Raw genomic sequence first — 25,546 nt, 5'->3', positions numbered from 1 at the left:
ATCAAACAGGTCTTCAAGCTTCTATGCTCGGTAATCACTATGTAGAATCCCTATGCTTACACTTGCCCGCATACATTGTTTATCAACAGTTCCTTATTTATAAACAATTTCTAACCGCTTAATCTCCTTGATCACATATCCCATGATCAATCATAGCCATCAGATCTTCAAACTTGACCAGGTTCAATGTATCCTTTGATCTGACAATGTTTTACCTCACCTTGGAACTTGTATACATTTCTTGGAACTTGTGCTAAGGTATTGCAGTTCAATCTGCACTGTAGATCTTTCTGTCGATTTTCCTTTGTCATAGATTCTTTAACAAACTTCATGTATGGCATACCAATCATTTAATCAATTCCAGCACATCAGCTTCCTTCATTAAATAGTGCTTTTAATCATTTAATGCATTCTGTTATAGCTCAGTTACAACTCGGTAAATACTAAACTTCACTTGGTAGACATTCCGCCTTCATTAACCGATAGCGATAACCTTAGGGTTTACCGACTAGGTTTTTTGCTCGGTAACATAGTATAGTATTAACCTTACAATCAACAACATATGTAAGATATCAAAACAATCTAAACATCATGATCTCATCATTGTCTAACTCGGTAATAGTTGCCCATTGAATAACTTATTCCTCCCCTTATTCATCACATTCTTTCTGTGTCTTTTACCGACATCTTTATACTCACCAAATCATACTTCTTAAGATATGGCAACATCATACTGAATTAGAAAATCAATTTCTTGACATCAATGACAAAATAATAATATTAAGACAGTAAACATCCTTAATCAGTTATATCCATAATCATCAACAACCTTCTCAATATACTTATTGAAATGCCAACAATCTCTTATTGTTTGTTATAATGCCAACACTAACATCATATTACAATTAAAAGAAAAGATGAATCAATGTAGCACAATGCAAACTAGAAAACTAAACCTAGTCTGATAGACTATTCACTTGAATGGTCACACTTAGCCAAAATCTGTTGTGGACATTTGAATATATCTCCAATGATGTCGAGAAACTATGGGACAATCAGACATATTATCTACACCAATCTCCAATAATATCCATACGTCAATGTGAACACATGAGTAGACACTTGATACAACACCACTAATCACATACTTTTGGACCAACTTATGGACCTTGGTTGACATCAATGATAGAAAGATTGACATCAATAACAACATAAAGTTATATTTTCAACAAAATAAGAATCTGCCATAGCAATTAAAACTAATGATGAGCCGAAATTAGCTTGGATAAGGCAATAAATTATTTTAATTTTTTCAATCCCTTGGTAAAAGATAATTACTTTAAATGTTATCTTCATTCAACCAATAATTCTCAATGATTTCTATTGGAACAATGAACCATAGTTTAAACAACTTGAATGAATGCTCAAAATTCAATTTTGATTAAAAAACACCATTTGTAGCCATAGATAAATACTAAGGACTACCTACATTACCTTTTATGCCTTCAATTTACCAAAAATTCTTATCTTTCTCTGTCGATGTTTGGAACCTTCCACCACCCACATCATTAGAGAGGTCGAGAATCCCATATCCAAGCTTCACAACAAGGAGACGTATGAAAAAATGACTATTCTAGAGACTCCACCCATGGTGATTGTGGGTTTGGTGGCATAAATAAAGACCCCTCATGGTCTCTGCACACTAAATATTGTGTGGGCTCAACATCACTATGAGGAGTTAAGGAGAGGCTTTTACAAGAACTGGTACAAAGCCAAGAAGATGACCCTCACCAAGTATGCAAACAATTATGAAAATGAAGATGGAAATAAAAGAATTGAGACCAAACTTGAGAAGATGAAGAATTATGTACCTCTATTTGTAAAAATAGGCCTAAAATAGAATCATAAACTAAAATAATAGCATTAAACAGGGCAAAATAAAGCACTAAATTAGAGATAAATGACTAAATAATCTATCTTATATTATATGCAATCCAACAACATACAACCACATTACATTGCATTGTTGTTTGCAATGAACAACTTCATATTTATAGTTGGACTTAGAAACTTCTAGAATTCTAGAGAATTCTAGAACTACAATGTTCTTTTTTTCTAGACAGCTTCTAGTTGTTTTTGGCTTTTGGAAAAAAAAAAATTTCTAGAAAATTCTAGACAATCTTATACCTTAACACCTCCCCTTAAGGTTGGCTTGATTATTATAAAGAAGATATAAAAGATAGGGGAACAATATAACACTATCCCCCCTTAATGTTCACCTCTAGCATACCAAGCATTCCTCATAATTATAGATTGACAATAGCAAATTTTACCAGATGTTGAATGTAGTGAACATCAAGTTCAATATGTATTGTTTTAACATGAAAAACAAGATTGTTGGCAACTTGGATAGTTCTGTGATTTTTACAATACAAAGTAGTAGTAGAACTTTGAGGAAGGCCAAGTTCAAATAAAATATTTTGAATCCAAACTACTTTTCATGCATCTTTTGTTGCTCTATATTATGTTTTGCATGAAGAAAATGATGTAGTTGTTTGTTTTTTGTTGCTCCATGTAATTGGACCTAAACCAAGATGAAAAAATAACCACCTATATATTTTTTGTCATCTATATCACCTCCCCCATCTGAATCTATATATACAACCAAATAAATTGAAGACTTATACCCATAGTGGATGCCAAAGTGTAGTGTTCCATGAATGTATCTCAAAATTCTCTTAGAATTCAACCAATGACTCTTTACATGCCTTCATAAATCTTGATACCAGATTGACTACAAAATTAATATAAGGTCTAGAATGATTCAAATAAACCAAGCCACCAATAATCTTTCTATATAAATTGGCATCTACACTTTTAGAAGTACATTCTTTAGTAATATTGACTCGTGATTGAAAGGGAGTAGCAGCTGACTTGCATTAAAGTATGTTAAATTTTTCTAAAATATCCAAAGCATACTTTGATTGTGAGATGAATAATCCATTATGGAGTCTACAGACTTGTATACCAAGAAAATAATTGAGTTCTTCCAAATCACTCATATAAAATGCCTTCTTAAGATCAAATTTTAAATCATTGATTAACCTAATATTTGGTCTAGCAATAAGTAAATTATGTACACGGATTGCAATAGCAAGAGTCTCTTATTGTACTTACTATATATGGTGAAAATGGATAACAATAATAACAATATTGAAAGGCTAAATGAATTCAACCACCAAACCCTAGCCTAACAATGAACAAGGATCCACCATAACATATGAAGATAACCTAAGACAATGCAAAATAACTCAAAATCACAAAGATTATACCATCACATGTCCAATAGGGTTTTGATCTCCATTCTTCCTATCTCCATTGATCTTGCTTGATATATTTGCCCTCAGATTTTTTTATATGCACAAGAGCTCAACAAAGAACGGAATGTGGTTGCAAGTAGGATCGTAATGTAGCCAAGTACTCCAAAATCAGTCATTAGTCATTAGGATGTGTCATTAGGTCATTAGGGTTTGACAATGAAGAAAGCATCTTCTTAAATAGAAGACACAATATGAAATGGAGGGATAAGATTGAGAGGTGTAAAAAGAGAGGTCGGCTAGGATTAGAGGGTAGGTATAAGAAATACCAAAATAATGAAAGAGGTAGGTAGTGTGTGAATTAAGAGATGAATGACATGTGTCATGTGTAGAAAAAGATAATGAATTAATTAAATAAATAAAGATTTATTTAATTAATAGAAGAAGTAGAACAATTAAATAAATAAAATATTTATTTAATTTAGGAAAGGGATAATTTAAATAAATAAATGTATTTATTTAAATGAGAAATAAGGCTAGAAGAGGATAAATGAATTAATTAAATAAATAAAGATTTATTTAATTAATAGAGGAATTAGGCTTAGATAATTAGACATGACAATTTTGGGTGTCTACATTTTGCCCCTCTTTGAGACAATGCGGCTTGTCGCGTTGTTTCAAAGAAGATAAGATGAACTGATACAAAGTTGCCCCAAGATGGGAATTATATGCCCCCTCGAGAGATTGGATGAAAATGTCTGAAAAGATTGCAGACAATCTCTCGATAAGAAAGAAAGGCTAGAATGGACTGACTGGATAGAGTGACAAAGTCACAAGATGAAGCATACTGACTCGGGAAATGAGGGCGAGGGCTAGGGTAGGCTATAAGATAGACCACGGGCAAAAGACATCCTCATTGTCATCCACACCCTTCGAAGATCATAGTGCAGAGCGAGAAAAGAGCAGCAGCAGTCAGCAGCGATGGCTTCCATTCATAGATTCGACCGTGTTCGTCGATTCCAGCGACCAGCCGATGCAGGAGAGCCGGTAAGTACCCGAAAACCTCCTCGTACTTTCACGCATTTCAAGTTTTGTCATTAATGCATGTTTAGTAGCAATAAATGCGCTAGGAATAGGGTAGATAAAATATGCAAAAACGTGCAACCGCGTCTGTGTCAGTTCCAGGCGCGTCTGTGTCCAATAGGCGCGTCTGTGTCCAACAGGCACGTCTGTGTCGAGTCCAAGCGCGTTTGTGCCTAGAACCGCGTTTGTGCTGAATACGGACGCATTTGTGAAATGTAGAAGCGTCTGTGCTTTGTAGGAGCGTTTATGTCATGTAGGGACGTCTGTGTTCCTTGGTCGCGTTTGTGCATGGTATAGGCATGTTTGTGTTCAGAAAACGCGTCTGTGTTGCAGAAGCGCGTTTGTGCAGTCTATAAGCGCGTTTAGGAGTTTAAAGCGCGTTTATGTGTCAAAATGCATGGTTTTAGTCTTTTAGGTCAAATCGGTAGTTCTGTGATGAACATACGTTGTCGATTGGATAAGCTGCTGAGAGGAGACACTCAAGCAGGTCCTCTAGGAAGACTAGGATAGATCAAGGCACTTTGTGATGAACAGGGAGCACCAAGATAGGCAGCACTTTGTGATGAACAGGGAGTGTGAATGTGAGTGACACTTTGTGATAAACAGGGAATGTCACACACGTAGTACTTTGTGATGAACAGGGAGCACTACTAGGGTAGATAGCAACACTTTGTGATGAACAGTGAGTGTCACTAGGATAGGTAAGCGTATGCATTTAGGTAGCAAGTAGCATTTTGTGATAAACAGTGAATGCCACGATAACTGATATGATTGATTGGTTGACTGCAGGAGTATCTGCCTATGCTGGAGTCACGGGAGAGATTCCCGTCGACACAGAGATTGTGACCAGAGTTGTCGATCCAGGATAGGATTTCCATTGAGGAGATGGGTCTTACACATGTGCTATTTGTGCCTGAGTTTCGGGCAAACATGGGGTTGCTGACTGTGTTGGCTGAGAGATGGCACTCTGAGACGTGCACGTTTCACCTGCCGATGGGTGAGATGACAGTGACATTGGAGGATGTGTACAGGATACTGCATATCCCAATCGATGGAGAGTTGATTCCATACGATCGTGACGGTGACAGGGAGGCATTGAGATGGGTGTTTCAGGATCCCGGTTTGGAGATGCGAGCAGGTCACGTGGCCTAGGATACCATGACCACCACAGGTTTAGCATTGCCGGCTGTTATTGGGGGAGCTATCAGTGGGTATTTATGTCCGGACAGAGCCACACGAGGATTGGCAGTTGGCTGGGGAGGGGCATTGGAGACACTGATGATAGAGCACACCAGGTATGCATGGGGGCCATGTGTCCTGGCCCATTTGTACTATGAGCTGTATCAGTTTGTGTATCACGGATCAGTGGGCTTGGGCTGCGGAGTGACTCTCCTTCAGGTGTGGGCATATGAGCACCTTCCCATCACACGGCCGATCCACTTCAGAGGCAGAGGGCAGGGACGGAGCTTCGTGCATTTGTACGACATGATCACATCCTAGCCTTGGATTGGTAGATTGGAGCATTGGAGGCGCGTCATAGATGACATAGACATGGTTATCTGGAGGCCGTACCTGGGGTGCGAGGAGTGGGATGACGACGCATTGGAGCTACCCTATGCATTCAGGAGCAGGTATCTGATTGGGCGAACGCCCTATATTCTGGAGAGGCATCTTGTTGACAGGGTATGCAGGCAGTTTGGCAGGATTCAACGGATGCCACGAGGCTTGGGCATGTATGCCCGTACAGTCAGAGATCAGATACAGTTTGGGCCGCTTCTATCATATGATCAGGCCGTGACACAGCTGGTGGAGATGATTCCATTACCATGGGACATGTGGCCGGAGGTAGAGGATGTCGGGATGGACGCAGAGTACTCTGCGTATTGGGCAGAGCATCCCTTTCCGAGATTGACAGATCCGGGAGAGCTACTGGAGGGAGAGGTGGGGGGGATGATGATGATGATGGTGGAGGAGATGGAGGCAGGGGCAGATGGAGGTGGAGAGGAGTGGTGGGGGAGAGGCGAGTAGCACCTCGGAGGGAGGGAGGATAGGAGAGACCAGCCCAGGTGGTGGTGAGGGGTCGGGGTGGAGTACCCCTACAGGTACCAGCAGCACAGGGTCCTAGACAGGGACCTGGACAGGTGCAGGGACAGGGACAGATACAGGCACAGGTACCTATTCAGGCACCTAGACAGGTGCAGGCAGAGGCACAGGGACAGGCACCTGTAGAGGAGGAGCCACAGGCAGAGGCTGAGGGCGGAGATCCTGAGGAGGATGAGCTGTTGAGGCTGCGAGAGATCTGCCAGGGTCAGGCAGATGAGATTGAGGATTTGGTGCGGGAGAGGGATCACCTCAGGATCAGGCTCAAGGACATAGAGCGAGAGAGGGACCAGGCCATCCAGAGATATACTGAGGCCGAGACAGCTCTGAGGGCGGGGAGGCGGGCAGCAAAGGATGCAGGGGCAGGCTACGCATATGTGCTGCGAGCCGGAGAGGAGATCGCCTATTGGAGGGATCTGTACTATGCTGTCGTGCCAGCAGATCAGCGGGCGAGGAGCTTCCATAGATCGTCGCGCACAGCGACGGCTACGGGAGGGAGTCGCAGGAGGCAGGCATCCAGCGGTGGGGTTATGGGTCCTCCACCACCACCAGAGAGACAGGGGGATCCTGGAGTGGGTCCATCTACAGCTCAGACTCCGTCGAGGCCAGGCGGCTCCGAGGGAGGGAGTTCATCATAGCCATAGAGGGCTCCCCTTTGTATCAGTATATGTACCATTTTTGTATTGTAGACACCTGCGGGTGATTTTGTAGCCATATGATTCTTTTGACATCATTGTATCATGACACATTTTGATTATATATGAGATGATTCATTTTTGCGGCAGCTATATGCATGTGTACCTTATGTGATGAGATGTTTCTTATTTGAATGGATGCTTATATGATGTAATGCAATATATTTTTGTTCTTTTATGTAGTATATATGATGCATGATGCAAATGTGAATGTATGTAATGCAAATGAATATGATAATGCAAATGATTATTTACATAATGAAAATGTGAGATGTGCTAACATGTGTTGTATGCAGGATGTGATGCAATTGTGATATCTATATGTATGTATGAGATGCTTATATGTGGTGATGTAGGTGTAGCTACATGAAATGTAAATGTTTTTGGTGTGTCATTATACTCAGTCATGTGACAGTGGGCTACGTGGACTCGAGAAGGATGATGGAAGTCAATCAAGAAAGAGGGATGAAAGATAGAAGATATGAACGTGAAAGAGCTTCTTGTGCGTTATCATCATTGAGCTTTATTATGGCAAAATAGGTTATGACAATCGAGGCATATGTTCAACCCAGAAAGTCATTGTACCCGTTTGCATGGAAATAAGACAGTCACAAACAAGGAATGCCCCAGTTCATACTAGACTCACAATGTCCTCATATCCTTGGACAAGTCATAGCATTACTAAGAGACAATCCACAGACAGCAAATGCAGATAGGTGACGATACCCCATCCTCGCCTTTCTAGTCAAAGACATCTTGGAGATAGAATCTCTAGTCAAAGACATCCCGGAAAAGCTAAAAGACATGTCACCAAAAGATAAAATCAAAAGAAAACCAAGACTCGACACCAACATCCACTGTAGTCCTCAATTTTAGTGTCTCTTGTCACTTGTTTAAGTCTTATTTGATTGTGGTCACAATGTTCACTTTCACAAAAAGGATAGATAGCACTGAACCATATGTTGTCTGAGTCTGTTGAAAGATTTGATTTGTTGAAGCCCATTGTTGCTGCTGTGTCTCATCTGAAACTGACTGAATCCATGAAACTGATACTTTATTGCGGAGAAAACGAAACTTTATTGCGGATCTGTGATGCAAATGTTGCTTTATTGCGGACTGTGCGCGGATAGACTGAAGAAAGCTGGAAGAAACTGTACTCCTCGAAACATGTGATGTTCTCAGTTCCACACCCATTACTAGACGTAGGATTGGCCGTAGTCACAGATAGGATCTGATTTATTATGGATGGAAAGGGATGTGAAAAGGGATGTTTATTATGAATGGCTAACCAATCTTGGGTAGATCAATAACAAGCCATGATGGGATTGGGTAAGTTTATTATGGCTAAATTGGTTGTGAGTGTGTGCAAAGTGAAAGGATGAAAGAGAATCCTGAAGGATGGAGGAGCAAAGTCTCTACGCATGGCGCTGGTGACCCAGTTTTCACCATGGTACTTGCCCAGGGTGCCACCGAAGTGGTTTTCACCGTTGGACGAAATTATTTCTCTTTACTTTTTCGATTTTTCAATTTTTTTGTTGTCACAAGGCGCCTATTTGCCAGGTTTTCACCAAGTAACGATTTTTTTGTTTTATAATTTTTTTTTTGTATTTTTGAAATTTTTGATTTTTTTTGTATTTTTGAATTAGGATATTCCAAAGAGCTTATGTGTAGAACCTGCGAAGGTGCATGTTGTTGATAGGATCCTCCAAGGGTTCACCTTCTGTAGTTGAGAGCTGATATGCCCCAGATCCATATACTGCTGTGATGATGTAAGGACCAAGCCAGTTTGGTTCGAACTTGCCCTTCTTATCTCTGTCTTGCTGATTCTTGGGGTTCTCTCTGAGGACTAAGTCACCTACCTCAAATGTGCGAGGCTTGACTTTGTGATTGTAACTGCGACTCATTCGTTGTTGGTAAGCCTTGAGATGATTAAAAGCAGTGTGCCTTCGTTCCTCCAGCAGTTCTAGTTCTTGTAAGCGAGAGACCCTGTAGTCTTCATCGTTGATTATGTTTCTCAAGGAGACCCGTAAAGAAGGTAGCTCGACCTCAATAGGCAAGATGGCTTCAAAGCCATAGACAAGTGAGTAGGGTGTAGCTCCTGTAGGTGTGCGGACACTTGTGCGATAGGCCCAAAGTGCAGGATTGAGTTGAATATGCCAGTTACGGCCAGCGTCGTCGACTGTCTTCTTAAGGATTTTGAGAATTGTTTTATTAGACGCCTCAGCTTGGCCATTACCTTGGGGATAATATGGTGTGGAGAAATGATGGGAGATATGGAAGCGCTCACAGAGTTCATGAACAACTTGATTTTTGAAAGGACGCCTGTTATCAGTAATAAGGGAAGTAGGAATCCCGTATCGGCAAATGATGTAGTTCAGGATGAAAGTAGCGATTTGTTTCCCAGTAACTTGTGTGAGAGGCACGGCTTCAATCCACTTTGTGAAATACTCTGTGGCTGTGATAATGAATTTATGTCCATTGGAAGAAGGAGGGTGAATCTTGCCTATGAGATCAAGTCCCCACTGACAAAAGGGCCAAGGAGACGCAAGTGGTTGTAGTTCCTGTGCTGGTGCATGTATAAGGTCTCCATGAATTTGACACTGCTTACACTTCTTGACAAACTGATATGCATCTTTTTCCATAGTAGGCCAGTAGTATCCAGTCCTAATGAGTTTCTTGGCCAAGGTAGGACCACTAGTATGCGGACCACATATCCCTTCGTGCACTTCTCGTAACGCAATCTGAGCTTCGTCACTCTCTAAACATCTAAGAAGGGTGCCATCTAGACCTCATCGGTATAGGATATCAGCTAGGATAACGTATCGGGAGGATTGGCGAATGAAAGTGTGGCGTTGGTTGTTCGATAGATCGAGAGGTAAGATATTGTCGCGAAGGTATGTGAATATGGAACCATATAACTAGGATTCAGGACCAACAACACATATCATTTCCGTAGGAGTGATCTCATATGACGGAATCAGCAGGTTGTCTACCAGGAACTCATAGCAGGTCTCATTTTGCGATAGATCAATGAGCGAAGCAATTGTGGCCATGGCATCAGCAGCACGATTCTATTCTCTTGGTATCTGCTCAAAGTCTATCTTTGCAAAGTGTTGTTTTAGCTCATCTACCAGTTGTTTGTAAGGCATTAGCTTTCATCTTTTGTTTGATAATCATCAATTGCTTGACGGATGACCAGTTGAGAATCCCCAAAAACACGAAGCTCTTGGATCTTCCACTGAACTGCAATTTTGAGCCCAGTTGTTAATGCCTCGTATTCCACTATATTGTTAGTGCAAGGAAATGATAAGCGGTATGACTTTGGTATAGAATCACCTTGGGGAGTTATAAAGAGTATACCTGCTCCTGCCCCATGCTGTGTGTATGAGCCATCAAAATATAATTGCCATGGCTTTGCAGGTGATATCGTTAGAATGGACTCATCTGGAAATTCTGACTGTAGAGGAACATCATCTATCATGGGAGCATCTGCCAGTTGATCTGCGATGGCTTGTCCTTTTATAGCTTTTCTGTCCACGTATTCAATGCCGAATTCACTCAAAATCATTACCCACTTGGCCAGCCGCCCAGTAAGTGTAGCTTTGTTGAGCAGATATTTTAGTGGATCAATTCTGGCAATCAACTTAGTCTTGTGAGTGAGCATATAATGTCATAATTTTTGTGAAGCAAAGACCACAGCGAGACATGCACGCTCAATTGGTGTGTAGTTCAGCTCATATCCCACCAATGTGCGACTGATATAGTAGACTGCTTTTTCCTTACCGTCAGGTATTTGCTATGCTAGGAGTGCCCCCAGTGCTGTCGGAGTAGCTGATATGTAAAGTAGCAATGGTTGATCTGGAATTGGTGGCATCAAAACTGGCGGGTTCAACAGATAATCTTTGAGCGCCTGAAAAGCCTGTTGACAGTTCTCATCCCATTTGAACTTGATGTTTTTGTGTAGCAGGTGCTGGAAAGGGTTACACTTATCTGCAAGTTGTGCTATGAATCTTCGTATGGACTGGAGTCTCCCTTGTAAAGATCGAAGTTGACTGATATTCTTGGGTGGCGGCATGTCCAAGATAGCCTTGACCTTTGCTGGATCAGCTTCTATTCCTCTTTTAGACACAATGAATCCTAGGAGCTTCCCGGAGGTTACTCCAAAGACACATTTCTTTGGGTTTAATCTTACCTTGTACTTTTCCAACCGATCAAAAGCAACTAAAAGTATGTCCAAGTGTGTATTTCTGTCTATTGATTTAACCAAAAGATCGTCAACATAATCTTCCATGGTTATGTGCATGAGATCATGGAAGATAGTAGTCATGGCTCGTTGATACATGGCACCTGCATTTTTCAACCCAAAGGGCATGACATTCCAGCAGAAGGTTCCCCATGGACAAGTGAATGATGTTTTATGTTGATCCTCAGGTGCTATCCTGATTTGATTATATCCAGAAAATCCATCCATTAAGGATAACATCTCATGGCCTGCTGTGAGATCAACAATTAAATCAATGTTTGGTAATGGGAAATCGTCCTTTGGACAAGCCTTGTTGATATCTCTGAAGTCTATACATATTCGGATGCTGCGATCTGGTTTGCTAACAGGTACTAAGTTGGAAATCCATTCAGGATAATCAATTGGGCGTATGAATACGACATCCAGTAATTTCTCCAGCTCTGCCTTGACTAATAATGCCACTTGTGGGTGCATTTTCCTCAATTTCTGTTTTACTGGTTTTGCCCCCGGTTTGACTGTTAAATGATGCATTACTAAATCGGGGTCTAGCCCAGGCATATCAGCATAAGACCATGCGAAGTTGATTTGTCGTCCCTTAAAGAAGCTTATGAATCTTGCTTTCTCGGCCTCTGTCAATGATTGAGCCAAAAATATGTTATGTGGAACCTCTGCTGTACCAATGTTTGTCTTTATAGTCTCTTCTACCAACATGGATGATTTTTCCTCGTATGATGCTGGGAGAATGTCGAGCCTTCCATCTTCGGGCGCCTCAGAGAGGTTTTCACCCTCAGATACGTCCTTTCTTTTTACTTTTTTGGGGTCAGATAGCGCCACAGTGTGGTTTTCGCCATAAGACCCTTGTTTTGTTTTTATTTTCACATTTTTGCGACTGGAAGGTCCGACACCCTCACCAAATTATGCCACGTTGTTGAGCTCTATGGCATATCCTGCTTTGTGGTCTCCAAGGGGAAGATCATCTCGAATGCCAAGGTAGTTGATAATAGCTTCGTCATTTTGAAATGTATCAAATTGTGCTGGTCCTTCATGATCCCAGTCAATGAGTTGGGGGTGAACAAGGGGAAGGTCTTTAGTGTTTTCAGAGTTTGCTGGACTAATAGTGAAGATGTGGTTATATTCAGGTATGTCAAGGCAATCGTCAAAGTCATCGATGGCACTCTCCTCATCAGTTTCGATCGTGAGCGAATCCAAATTGTCATCACTAGTAGAGCCTTCTGGGACAGGTGTCCTCATCCTATGTGATTTTGACCTAGGACCTTGAAACGAAGCTTGTGCGGGATCCTTATGGGTTGGTTTTTGACCAACTCTGAACTTTTTGTAAAATTCCTCCTCCTCTGTGGGTTCATCTGGCTCTCTGAATGTTTCAGTGAGCTCATAGTCACTGGAGGATTTGTCTGAACCCCATTCCCACTCATTGGAGTCTGTGGAAGGATAATCCTCTTGTTGAACTTCGGCAACTTTAATTCGCCATACCTCTTTTGTTCTTTTATTATGTAGTCTGGGATTCAGAAAACCAAGCCCCTTGGAGCGTTCCCTTCTTGTAGTTAGCTCAGGTTGTAAGGGCTCCATGACACCTTCTTTGCGTAGTCCGAGAGGGCTTTTTCCATCATACCCGAATCTTTGCAAAATTTTGAAGCCTTTGCCGTAGTTCTCACAGGGTATAATAATCTGATCATGTGTGTCCTCTTCAACGTCCTTATAGAGCATTTTATATAAATTTTCTTCTTCTAGTTCACCCCATTTTTGAAAGATGGTAGGATCCCATTTGAGCATCATGATGGAGATTTGCTTGTTAGGATGTGGCCTCCCATATTCCTTGGGAGAGGTCATGACTTGTCATAAAAACATTGTTTGATTCAAAGTGTATTCTCCCATGCCTTTGTCTTGAAACTTGCCTCTAAGTTCACCTTGTTTGGATGTCGAGGGCTTTAATGACTCAGGATCAATATATGCTGAAGAAGGAGTAGCCTCACGATTGCTGGGGATGATAGTCTCAGTATGTGATCTCAAGTTATTACAATATATGAATGGATTTGGATCACCATTGACCGTTACCTCGACTCCATTGTGAGGGAACTTTATGCACTGATGGTATGTTGATGGGACTGCCCTCATTTCATGAATCCAAGGACATCCTAGCAATATGTTGTATGTGAGATCAAGATCTAGGACTTGACAAACCACATCCTTTGTGACTGGCCCTATTCTTAGCGGTAAGGTGACTGTGCCCTTGGACGAGCGCTCTTCATCATCATAAGACTTGATGGTGATTTGGTTTGTAGCATTCACAGCCTTGTCAGAATATCCCAATTGTCTTACGATACTCAAGGTAAAAATATTAAGACCTGCTCCTCCATCTATCAGGACTCGCTTTATTCGATGTTTATGTATGAAGGCTTCAACATGTAGAGGTGCATTATGTGGCTGACTTATGGAGGCGTCATCGGCTTCTGTGAATGTGAGGGAGTGTGGAACGGATAGGTATCCCACCATGGCTTGAAACTGGTCCATGTTCAGATCAGTAGGGACGGCAGTATCTCTCAAGATTTTGTCAAGGATAGCTTTATGTGCAGGGGATATACGTAGAAGTTCCAGAATGGAGATGAGCGCGGGTGTTTTCCCTAATTGTTCTACAAGGTCGTACTCAGGCTTGGTTGATGAAAGATTGGTATTCTTAGTAGAGGCACCTGGCAATGTGATCTTACCTCGACGGGTTGTAACATGACATTCAGAGGTAGATTCGGACGAAGATCCCACACCTTTTAGGACAATTTTGGGTTTCTGAGAAGGATTCTCAGGATTTTTGTTTTTGATAGTAATGGTAGAGATATGATTGTCCATTGAGATGTGATTGATAGTAGAATCATAATTGTAAGGTGCTCTAGTGTAATTAGCTTGATCATCTGTGACTTTGCCTTTTCCTTTGTCATGTTTTGGGAATGGTTCTTTAAACACCTCATGTTCTTGGTTAGATGAATGTCCCTCAATCTCAATATCTCCTCTGTCAATGAGATCTTGTACAATGTTTTTCAATCGATGGCAATTACTTGTCTTATGACCCTTTCTCTTATGAAACTCACAAAATTCATCATCATTCCACCAATTCGGTTTGACCTTTGATTCATAAGGAGGAAAATCTGGAACTGTAATTACTTTGTTTGCTACAAGCTTTTTGAATACTGATTCAAGTGGTTCTCCCAATGGAGTGTACTTCCTTCGTGGTCTAGAAGTTGTTTGAGTGTTCACCTGATTGTTGGTAGAACTTGATCCAGAAAAGACGAACTTGGGTCTCACAGTGTTGGCATCAACAACACCATCATTAACTGTGTTCTTGTTCTTATTCCAAAATTTTGGTTTGTCCTTTCCTTTGAAGTCCTCTTTGTTTTCTTTGAATAGTTTGATAACTCCTTGTTCAATTAAGACCTTTTCTGTTGCTAGGCCCTTTTCAATAACGTCCTTGAATGTAGACAAACAAGCTTTTCTGAGATCATAGCCAATAGCCTTATTAACGTTTTGTGTGAACATCTCCACCATTTGTTTCTGCGGGATTTCACAAGAGCATCTGCTAGCTAAGTTTCTCCATCTTTGTAAAAATGTTGCGAAAGATTCTCCTTCCTTTTGTTTAGTATTGCACAAGGTAGTAACTGAGACATCTGTTTCAATGTTGTAAGAGAAATGCTGAATGAAAGCTTCTGCCAAATCGCCCCATGATTTAATACCAAGAGGTAACTGAGAAAACTATTCCATAGCTTGATCTCCTAAGCTCTGTGGGAACAACCTCATTAAGTATGTTTCTTCTGCCACTATCTCAATGCAAGCTGTGAAGAATTGTCTTATGTGTGCCTTGGGGTCTCCTCTCCCTCTATATTTGTCAAATTTTGGCGTTACAAAGTGTGGAGGAAATGGAGGCATTGGAATGCTCTTATCAAAGGGATAAGGACATATATCTCTCATAGTGTATGTAGGTTTTGGTGTACTCATGTCCTCCATTTTCTTTTGTAGATCTCTAATTTGTTGCTCCAAATTATTCTTGGGAGGAGATGGATTTCTTGTAGCATACCCCATGTTTGAAACACCCATTTGAGGAGGAGCTTGTTGCATGTATGGATGATACTGATCGTAGACATGTCCATATGGAGGTCTATATTGTTGCGACATGTATGGAGAACTTGGCATAACTTCTTGTTGAGGGACCCCATATCTATTTTGTGTGTATAAACCATATTCAATAGGCCTTTCATTTTCCATTGTGTTGCCCCCAATTTTGACATGAGGTCTCCTTGTGTCAAAATTTTGAGGATGTCCTTGAGTATCCACTTGTCTTGATGGATCTATACCTTGAGCATGTGTTTGAGCATAGGGCCTCCATGAGGGTCTTTGAGTGTAAGTATCATATGCTTGAGCTTGTGTATGTGGGATTGCTGGTTTTTGAAGCAAAACTGATGGTGACTCCGGCATCATATTATTTGGTCCTCTATTTCCTCCACTATTTGGTCTCCTTTGATCCATGTTAGGTTGAGCTTGTTGTGAAGGTCGACTTTCCATAAGTTGAGATAAGTCAAAATCATGTGGTATTTTAGCTCCACTTTGTGCCATCATGTTTAAAAAGTATTGACGATCTCTCCTCATTATCTCTTCAACCAATCTATTGAATTGAGGATCCATTATGGATTCTTGTATGTCTGCTGATAGTATTGAAGAATTGTCCACTGTGTCATTGTGTGTAGCATTGTTGTTTATAGTGTTTGCGCTTTCCACATTTGGATTGTGTCTATAAACATTCATGTCTGGTAATGTAGTGTGCTGAGGATTGTAGAATAGATCATTGTCATACTCATAAGAACTCATGTTTACGGACTCTTGAGCTTCTTTAGCTATTCTCCTAGATTTTTGAAGGCGGGTTTCAACCATGAACTAGGTGTTAGACCAAGATGTGAGAAACTAGATGAAAAATGACAAGAGTATGGAAGACCAAGAGTTGTATGAAGTGTAAATGAATCTTGAGGTGTACTTGCAATGTCCAAAGTGTAAGACCAAGTATGTAAGTAGTAGAGTAGGTGTGACTTCCAAAGAGAGGATCATTTCTCTTGATGAGGTAAGCTAACCTTGACTCTAAGTAAGACCAAATGAGACCCAAAGGTAAGAAACCTTGATGAGGGACCACTTAGCAAAGTGTTGTTGTATGTAGTGTGTTGACAAAGTATGATGAGGACAAGCAAGTGACTTTTTGACTCAAGTTTAGACAATTGTGAATGTAAAATGAGGTATGAAGCAATGATGGACTATGTGAGACCTTAGAACAGGCTGAATGCTAGATGAAACCTGAAGAGACAACCTAAGAAGCTCAAGTATGCCGAAATTGATTTTCTTTGTTTGCTTAACTGTTAAAGTTTTCAAATCCTGACACAGACGCCCCTGTATACTTCACAGACGTGTTTTCCAGACACAGACGCTACTCTGTTTGACGCAGACGCTGTTAAAAACATAGACGCTATTTTGTACTTCACAGACGCGCTTATCCGACACAGACGTGATTAGAATAGACACAGACGCGTTTCTGTAACCTTAGTGCAATTTTTCCTATCTGTGAAGTTGTTTTGTTGTGACCAAATCTGATTTTTCGACTGTTTTTCGTGACAAGAGGACACAATGTTGATGACTCAATGTTTGCAAACTGTTTAGACTCCAAAAGTGTGTTGTTTGATGTAAAAAGTTTTTTTGCCTACACTTGAAGACACAAAAGACACAATGTTTTGCTGTTTTGCCTTGAATGTTTGAGTGTTTAGCATAAGACAAGCACAAATCTTAGGGCTGGCCAAGACAATAGTTGTTGATCCCACATAGGGTTTTACCCCCAAGGCTATGCTATTCAAAGCGGATACTTAGATGCTTGACCTCACTGGCTCCACCCTCGGCACTCACTTCTCGGGTCAGCCAAGCATCAGTCCCCATGAAAACTCCCCATGGCAAACTTTGTATCTCTACTAAGAACCGTATGTGTGTGGGCCGCTACCAGAGGTCCGACCTCCTGCCTCAACAACTAGAAGGATTTTGGCATCTAAAACAAAGAGGTGCTAGTAAGGGCATCCGCTCGTGTGGCCATACATGCGGCACTTTCAGCTCTGTAAATATAGAAGGCTCCCAGCCGGTAGGGGTTACGCCCTACAAATGATCAAATAAATTTAATCAAATGGGTTTATGGGGAGACATAGTGTTGGTATGAACTAATCAGCACACGTTATCCATAGTTTTCACCATGAATACATTTGATTATAGTGGTTTGGATGAGGTGGGTTTTCCTCGCTACCACTTGGGTCGTTCTCTTCTCACTCGTAGTCCTAATGACCACACGGGAAGACAGGCCCTCTAAAGAATAAACAAAAAGAGCCTATTGCTCAAGACACAAAAGACAATGATTCAATTTTAGTGCACCAATTGAAGTGTTTGCTAAGCTATGAAAACAAGGCACACAATAAAATTACAAAACCTTAGCTAAGGCCCTGCAACAAAATTGTTAGTAGTTTGGGTTGTTTCAAATGATAACCCCTTCCTGCAAGCACACAAGTTAGGTAAATTTTAGAAAACCCAAAAAGACTTTGTGAAAAGGGGCCTTCAACAAAAACGTATTTGCCTCCAAAGCAAGCTGCACAAAACTAAGTTAGCTAGATCTGCAAGGGTTAGCCAAAAATAAACCAGATCCGAAACCCTAAGTACAAAATCCGAAAATCCGAATCGAAGAAACTTGAAAAATTTACAAAACAGAATGCACAGACGCCCTTCTACCAGACACAGACGCTGTTCTGTGATTCACAGACGCGATCAGAGGTCACAGACGCCTCTCTCGAACGCAGACGCGATAAGATCCAGCGCAGACGCGGTTAAAATTCTCAGACGCGATTCCAGAAACCTGCAAAAATAAAAATCTGGCAAAAACATAGGCGCGATTTACGATATCACAGACGCTTCTGAAACACAAAAACGCGATCCGAACACTCGCAGATGCGGAAAAAACCTAAAATGTCGTCGAAATTGTCCGATCTGCAACTTCAAAAATGCAAAATCTGCAACAAAAATGTTAAATGCAAAGGGACAAGAGTCCCACCGGGCGTGCCAAAATGTATATGGTGAAAATGGATAACAATAATAACAATATTGAAAGGCTAAATGAATTCAACCACCAAACCCTAGCCTAACAATGAACAAGGATCCACCATAACATATGAAGATAACCTAAGACAATGCAAAATAACTCAAAATCACAAAGATTATACCATCACATGTCCAATAGGGTTTTGATCTCCATTCTTCCTATCTCCATTTATCTTGCTTGATATATTTGCCCTCAGATTTTTTTATATGCACAAGAGCTCAACAAAGAACGGAATGTGGTTGCAAGTAGGATCGTAGTGTAGCCAAGTACTCGAAAATCAGTCATTAGTCATTAGGATGTGTCATTAGGTCATTAGGGTTTGACAATGAAGAAAACATCTTCTTAAATAGAAGACACAATATGAAATGGAGGGATAAGATTGAGAGGTGTAAAAAGAGAGGTCGGCTAGGATTAGAGGGTAGGTATAAGAAATACCAAAATAATGAAAGAGGTAGGTAGTGTTTGAATTAAGAGATGAATGACATGTGTCATGTGTAGAAAAAGATAATGAATTAATTAAATAAATAAAGATTTATTTAATTAATAGAAGAAGTAGAACAATTAAATAAATAAAATATTTATTTAATTTAGGAAAGGGATAATTTAAATAAATAAATGTATTTATTTAAATGAGAAATAAGGCTAGAAGAGGATAAATGAATTAATTAAATAAATAAAGATTTATTTAATTAATAGAGGAATTAGGCTTAGATAATTAAATAAATAAAATATTTATTTAATTAGACATGACAATTTTGGGTGTCTACACTTACCTCACATAAATATTTGGATTAGATTTACACTTTTTAAACCCATGAACTAGAAAGTACCTATCAATATTCGTATTCCATGCTCGTGGCGCTTCTTTTAGACCATAAAGTGACTTCTTTAATCTGTAAACATGAAATTTGGGTGAACTCACAATGTTGGTTCCCACTTTTTGGTACATCGTGATTTTTGCTGAAATCATACATTTTTTAGAAAATATAATGATTTAAGCTTTAAGAGGTCCCATCTAAAGTAATTAATTGAAGAGAGTTAGATCAAAGGCTCTTAGATCAAAATTTCTTGGATATAACCTCTCTACTTCTAAATCATACTTGCAATGGAGTCTCCTTTGCATCTGTCAAATGCTGATAAAAAACAAACTTTACATTAGCTTTTGGGGGGTCGAATGAATTCATTTAGAAGTTTTTTTTTAAAAGTATTTAGCCCTTATTATAAGCTTTCCAAATAGTATAATTTTTAATATATTTAATTTCATTCATATATTTTTATTTTATGTCTTATGAATGTAGGTTTTTCACCAAACATGAACTTCTTTGTTCAATGCATTGGGAAAAATAGTAAATTAATTCTAAAAAATATCTATGCACTAGGTATTGATGTTTTCTTTTTAACAAAAAAAATAAAATTGAATTTTGATATATATAGAAGAAGTTATGTGTTCAAATGTACACCTATATATTTAAATTATAATTAGTCGGACTTCAAAACTTAATAAGATGAAAAATATTCAACATGTCACTATCAAACCAGCTACATGCCCTGGGTATTGATGTTACAAACCAAAATTCAAAAGAATTAAGTTTTTATCATTTCTATAAAAAAAATTATGTGTTTCGGGATGCACATCACTCTTAAAAATTGTTGTTTGTTGTAAAAAACTACTTTTTGAGGGAGATGGAAAAATCAATAAAATTTTATTCAAAAAAAAATGAAAAAAAATATATTTAGAATCTACAAACAAGATGTTACAAATCACTAGTTTACATCATCTTCAAATTCTTAACGGATTTAAAGTTATGGGTGTCGGAAAGTGAAGGTTTTTTTCAAAATGTTCATCTAAGTGTCAAAGTTGGTCAAAAAGTGGGAACCAGTATCTAGGATTTTCATGATCTACAAAACCTAGTGGTTGATCTATATATATTTCTTCATATAAAAATATATTTAAGAAAGTAATTTTAACATCCATTTGATGAATGTGTCACCCAAGACTTGCAACCAAGGAAAGAAAAATTCTAATTGTATTCAATTTAACAATAGGAGCAAAGGTTTCTTCATAATCCACACCCTGTTTAATATTAAACTCTTTAGCAACCAATCTAGCTTTGAATTTTTCAATAGCACCATCTAATTTAAATTTTGTTTTGTAAACCCATTTGTAACCAATAACATTGTTACCTTTGGGACAAGGCACAAGCACCCAAGTGTTCTTCTTTAGCAATGCATCATATTCCTCTTTCATAGCTTGCTCCCATTATTTCTTCCCTCTAGATTCTTCATATGAGATTGGGTCAATTACATGTAATACTTTGGCCATGAGAGAACTACCACTCCTTCCTTGGTTCTTAGGGCCTTAACTATAGATTTCTTCAATACTCCTTGTCTTTTATCAAGCTGAAATGTCATCTTCTTCTTCATTACTGCTTGCAAAAAATGGTTGATGACAAACATTAGTTGTTTCATTATTATAAATTCATCCTCATTGATATACGAAAAATTAGTTGTTGTAGAATTAAGAGTGGTTGGAAGTTGTGAATGATCATCAAACCTTACATCTCTACTAACAAATATTTTTTTTGCTTTCAAATCATATAACCTGCAAGCCTTTGATTCTTCAATATAATAAACAAATAGTTATGAATCTTTGGATCTGAATTTTTTCTCTTTTCATCATGAATGTTTGCCCAAGCAATACACCCAAATACTTTAAAATACCAAATGTGAGGTTTCCTACCACTCTATGCTTCTTTAGGGGTGATGTTTGGGAAGGCTTTGATGGGGATTCAATTCACAATATGTGCAGTACAAGAAACAAACAAACCCAAAAATTAATTATGAAAACTTTTAGAATGCAACATGCAACGAGCCATTTCTAAAAGAGTTATATTCATTTGTTCAATAGCCTCATTTTGTTGAGGAGTATAAGGAACCATTTTTTGTATCTCAATACCATATTTTTTACAAAATGATTGAAATTCATACTTGCAATTTTCACCCCCATTATCTGTTCTTAAGCATTTAACTCTTTTTCCACTTTGTTTTTTAACTAGTTCCTTAAACTTTTAAAAAAATTCAAACAATTCATTTTTCCTTTCAAGAAAATAAACCCTTACTCGCCTGCTATAACTATAAATAAAAGCGAGAAGATTCCTGGCACTTGAAAATGATGAATAACCTAGTTCACATAAATCATTATAAATGAGTTGTAGTGGATGATTATCTCTTCATGCTTTTCCTTATTCAAAAGGATCGCAATGTTGTTTACCTAATATACATCCTTCACACACAATTTCAAAAGCTGAATTTTTTGTTGGTCCTCTAACCATATCCTTTCTAGTGGTGTCTTGTATCTTTCTATAATTTATATGTCCAAATATAACATGCCAAATTTTTGACATGTAATCAGTTTGAGCAATAAAAGCATGGGAGAGTGTGTGTTCATCATCAACAAACCCAACAAATTTAAAGAGACCCTCTTTATGATCAACTTCACTAATAAAAATTACATTACTTGGGTCTTTTCTATTTCTAGTTCAACAACTTGATTAGTAGTGAAAACAACCTCGTATCCAGCTTGAGTAGTTTTAAATACTAAAATAAGATTCAACCCTAATCCTTCAGCCAATAAAACATTTTTCAAAGACCTATTTGTCACATTAATAGTGCTTGATCCTAATATAGGAAGCTTCATTTTATTTCCAATAGTAATTTCTTGATTTGAATTCTTTCCCTCATGAAAATCAATAAACAAAGATCGATCTCCAGTCATGTGAAATGATGCTTCTGAACCTAAAACGCATTCTTCGTTAGTATCTAAAGAAAAGTATCCCCCCTTAATACTAGATTCTTTTTTGGGTGTAGCAATTACCTTCATATCTAGTTGTTGTTGTTTCTTGAGGGAGATGGCTATGAAGCTATGTATATATGTCTTGGCATCCTTAAACCTTTCTTCCTTAGGCTTGTACTATTGTCTTTCATTGTCCCTTTTTTTCAAGCAAAGTTTCTCCATATGATTCTCTCTACCACAATACCGGCAAATAATGGTTTTCTTCCCACTTGTTTTTTGTACCATCATTTCTAGAAAAATGGTTAGAATCATTATTATATCAAAATTTATTATCGCTTTTCCAATTCGTCTTTCCATACACATTTCTATAAAATTATTTTCCCTTAGCTACATATGCATGATTCTTCTTAATATAACCTTGTTTAATGAGTTGAATTTCTTCATCTAAAACTGGCTTACAAAATTGATCAAAAAATTGTTGGGGGCATTGAGATTTAATTAAATAACCCCTTTCCTTGATTTTTTAAATATCTTGTATGGTTGTGAAGCTTACTTTCAACCATTACAATATAATAAAAATATTATTTTTCGTATTCAACACCTATTTTCTTTAGCTAAGCATTTAAATATGTAATTTCATTAAAGTAATCACTCATTTTTTCAAAATTACCAAGATCCAAGTTCACCAATTTTTCTTCTATAACTGAAACATACTAGAAACATCTGCATCTTTATAATCTTTTTTCTAAATTTTCCCACAACTCTATTGGATCATCAATATCAACAAATCTTCTATTAATATTGGGGCTTAAGGCTTTACCAATGATACCTCTAGCTTTCTCTAACTTGCATCTCCATAGCTCCTTTTCTTTTCCAGATTGATTTTCTCCAATTTTTTTGTTCACAATACTCCACAATGCTTTTTCTCTTAAAGCATTATTGATTGCAATCTTCCAATTTGCAAAACCACTTCCATCAAATATAGGCAAAACTTCACTTGAAGAGCCTATGTTAGTAGAAATTTTTTATCTTTTAAACAAATATCAATCCAACAATACTTTAGCCCTATTAAAAAAATATAAATTTACTCCAGCTCTAATACAATGTAAAATAGGCCCAAAACATAATTATAAACTAAAATAATAGCCATAAATAGGGCAAAACAATGCATTGAATTAGAGATAAATGCCCAAATAGTCTAGATTTTATTATATTCAATCCATCAACATACAACAACATTAAATTGCATTTCTATTTTCAATGAACAATTTCATATTTGTAGTTGAGCTTAAAAACTTCTAGAATTCTAGTGAATTCTAAAACTGGAATGTTCTTTTTTCTACACAACTTCTAGTTGTTTTTGGTTTCAAGAAAATTCTAGACAATCTTATACCTTATCACTATTGTTAGGGTTCTATCTCACACTTGGGTGAAGAATATGAAAGGTTTGAAGTAGAAGAAGGCTCACCTCATAGAACTCCCAGTGAATGGTGGAAAAATTTCACAAAAAATAGATTATGGATACAACTTTTTTGAGAAGTAGGTATACCCATTGAGGCTATTTTCAAGAAGGATGACATGATTGATATGATTGGTGTTACAAAAGGTAAGGGTTATGAAGGTGTGGTAACTAGATGGAGTGTCAAAAGACTGCCATGTAAAACTTAGAGGTTTGTGAAAGGTAGCTTTTATTGGTGCTTGCCACCTGGCTAGAGTTTCCTTCACAAATGTTAAGCCTGGTGAAAATGGGTATCATCATCAAACTGAAATGAATAAGAAAATATACAAGATTGGAAAGCAAGAAGAGAAATCCCATACTATACTAATTGACTTCGACCAGACTAAGAAGGATATTACTCCACATGTAAAGAGATAAATGATTCACTAGATAAAATGTATTGAGTTTGAGATTAATAATATTTACAATGGCCTTTCTTATAATGGCAAAGGAGGTAGGTAGGAGATCACATGATATGGACATGTGTCTCAATCAGGTGTGAGGGTAGGTAGAGAGAACTATCGTTAACTGTCCAGCTACAAAATGCAAGGTATGTGATAAAATATGTTGGTTACCCAAGTTGGACTTATGTAAATGTAAATAGAATAAAACTATCTACTCCAACAATATCTACATAACAACTTGTAAGGCATAACCATATGCTAACTAAAAAATGTAATACAAATTTCTACACTAACACCAAGCCCTTGAATGAATTCCCACATGCAATAAACTCCACTAAAGTTCAAAGAAAGATCATATTGGCTAGAAAATTCTTCCAAATGAAAAAGGGAAGCACTCCCTTCCATATAATGGAAACCCACAACCCACACACAAACTCATTGATTAATGAATTCCCTCAACCACCATTCAAAATTCAATGCTATCTTTTTTTGTCTTATATCTATTTCTTCCAAATATCTTAGTGAAACATTTAAAAGAAATGTTCTTGTCAAAGGTAGAAAATACCATCTTGAAATATAGATACATAACTTAATCCCCAATTGATGATACAATTAAAAAATTAAAAGAGAATAAAAGAGGTTTCCTCAAACATTACCCCAACTATATGTTGTATTGAAGACTTTAAAGTCAACACTAAAATATTTTAAATTTTAAATGAATAAAATAAATTTAATAATCTTAATTATGTAAATTATAGAACTTCATTGTGATTAGTTACAGTTGGTTACAACTAATTATTTTTTTTGAAGATAAAAGCTATTTAAAAGACTTTATAATAAAAATCGTTGAAACTAAAAAAAAAATTTACAAAAACTGATTAACAAAGCTTTCAAATAATTAAAAATATATATATATATTTAAATTTAACCATTAAAAGAATATTATTTCAAAACTTTAGTTTAATATCAATAACTTACATAGCCCATCCAAATTTCATAAAAAACCCCTCCAAACCAAAAACAAACGAAATATAAAATTTTCTAATTTATGTACTGATTCTTTGGTTTTTCGATCTTCAACAACTCCCCGCCAGAAACAGTCTTCTGCTGCATACCTCAAATGGAGGTTTCGATGTTCTGAGCAAAGTCATTGGTAGGAAGAGGTTTTCCTTTGCAAAACGTGTTTACAAAAACAGAAAGATATTCATGGCCAATCCGCTATTGACTTATAGTAAGTCTGGTTAC

The 25,546-nt window shown here is 38.0% G+C and overlaps 1 pseudogene; it reads left to right on the top strand.

Annotated features, from left to right (window-relative positions):
* The first annotated feature begins 1,564 nt into the window (after positions 1-1,564).
* On the top strand, positions 1,565-24,275 carry LOC131053543 (large ribosomal subunit protein uL3-like; annotated as a pseudogene).
* Positions 24,276-25,546: the final 1,271 nt, after the last annotated feature.

This window comes from Cryptomeria japonica, chromosome 2 (genome assembly GCF_030272615.1).
Source record: "Cryptomeria japonica chromosome 2, Sugi_1.0, whole genome shotgun sequence".
Classification (NCBI taxonomy): Eukaryota; Viridiplantae; Streptophyta; class Pinopsida; order Cupressales; family Cupressaceae; genus Cryptomeria; species Cryptomeria japonica.
This window is presented reverse-complemented; position numbering and strand designations above follow the sequence as displayed.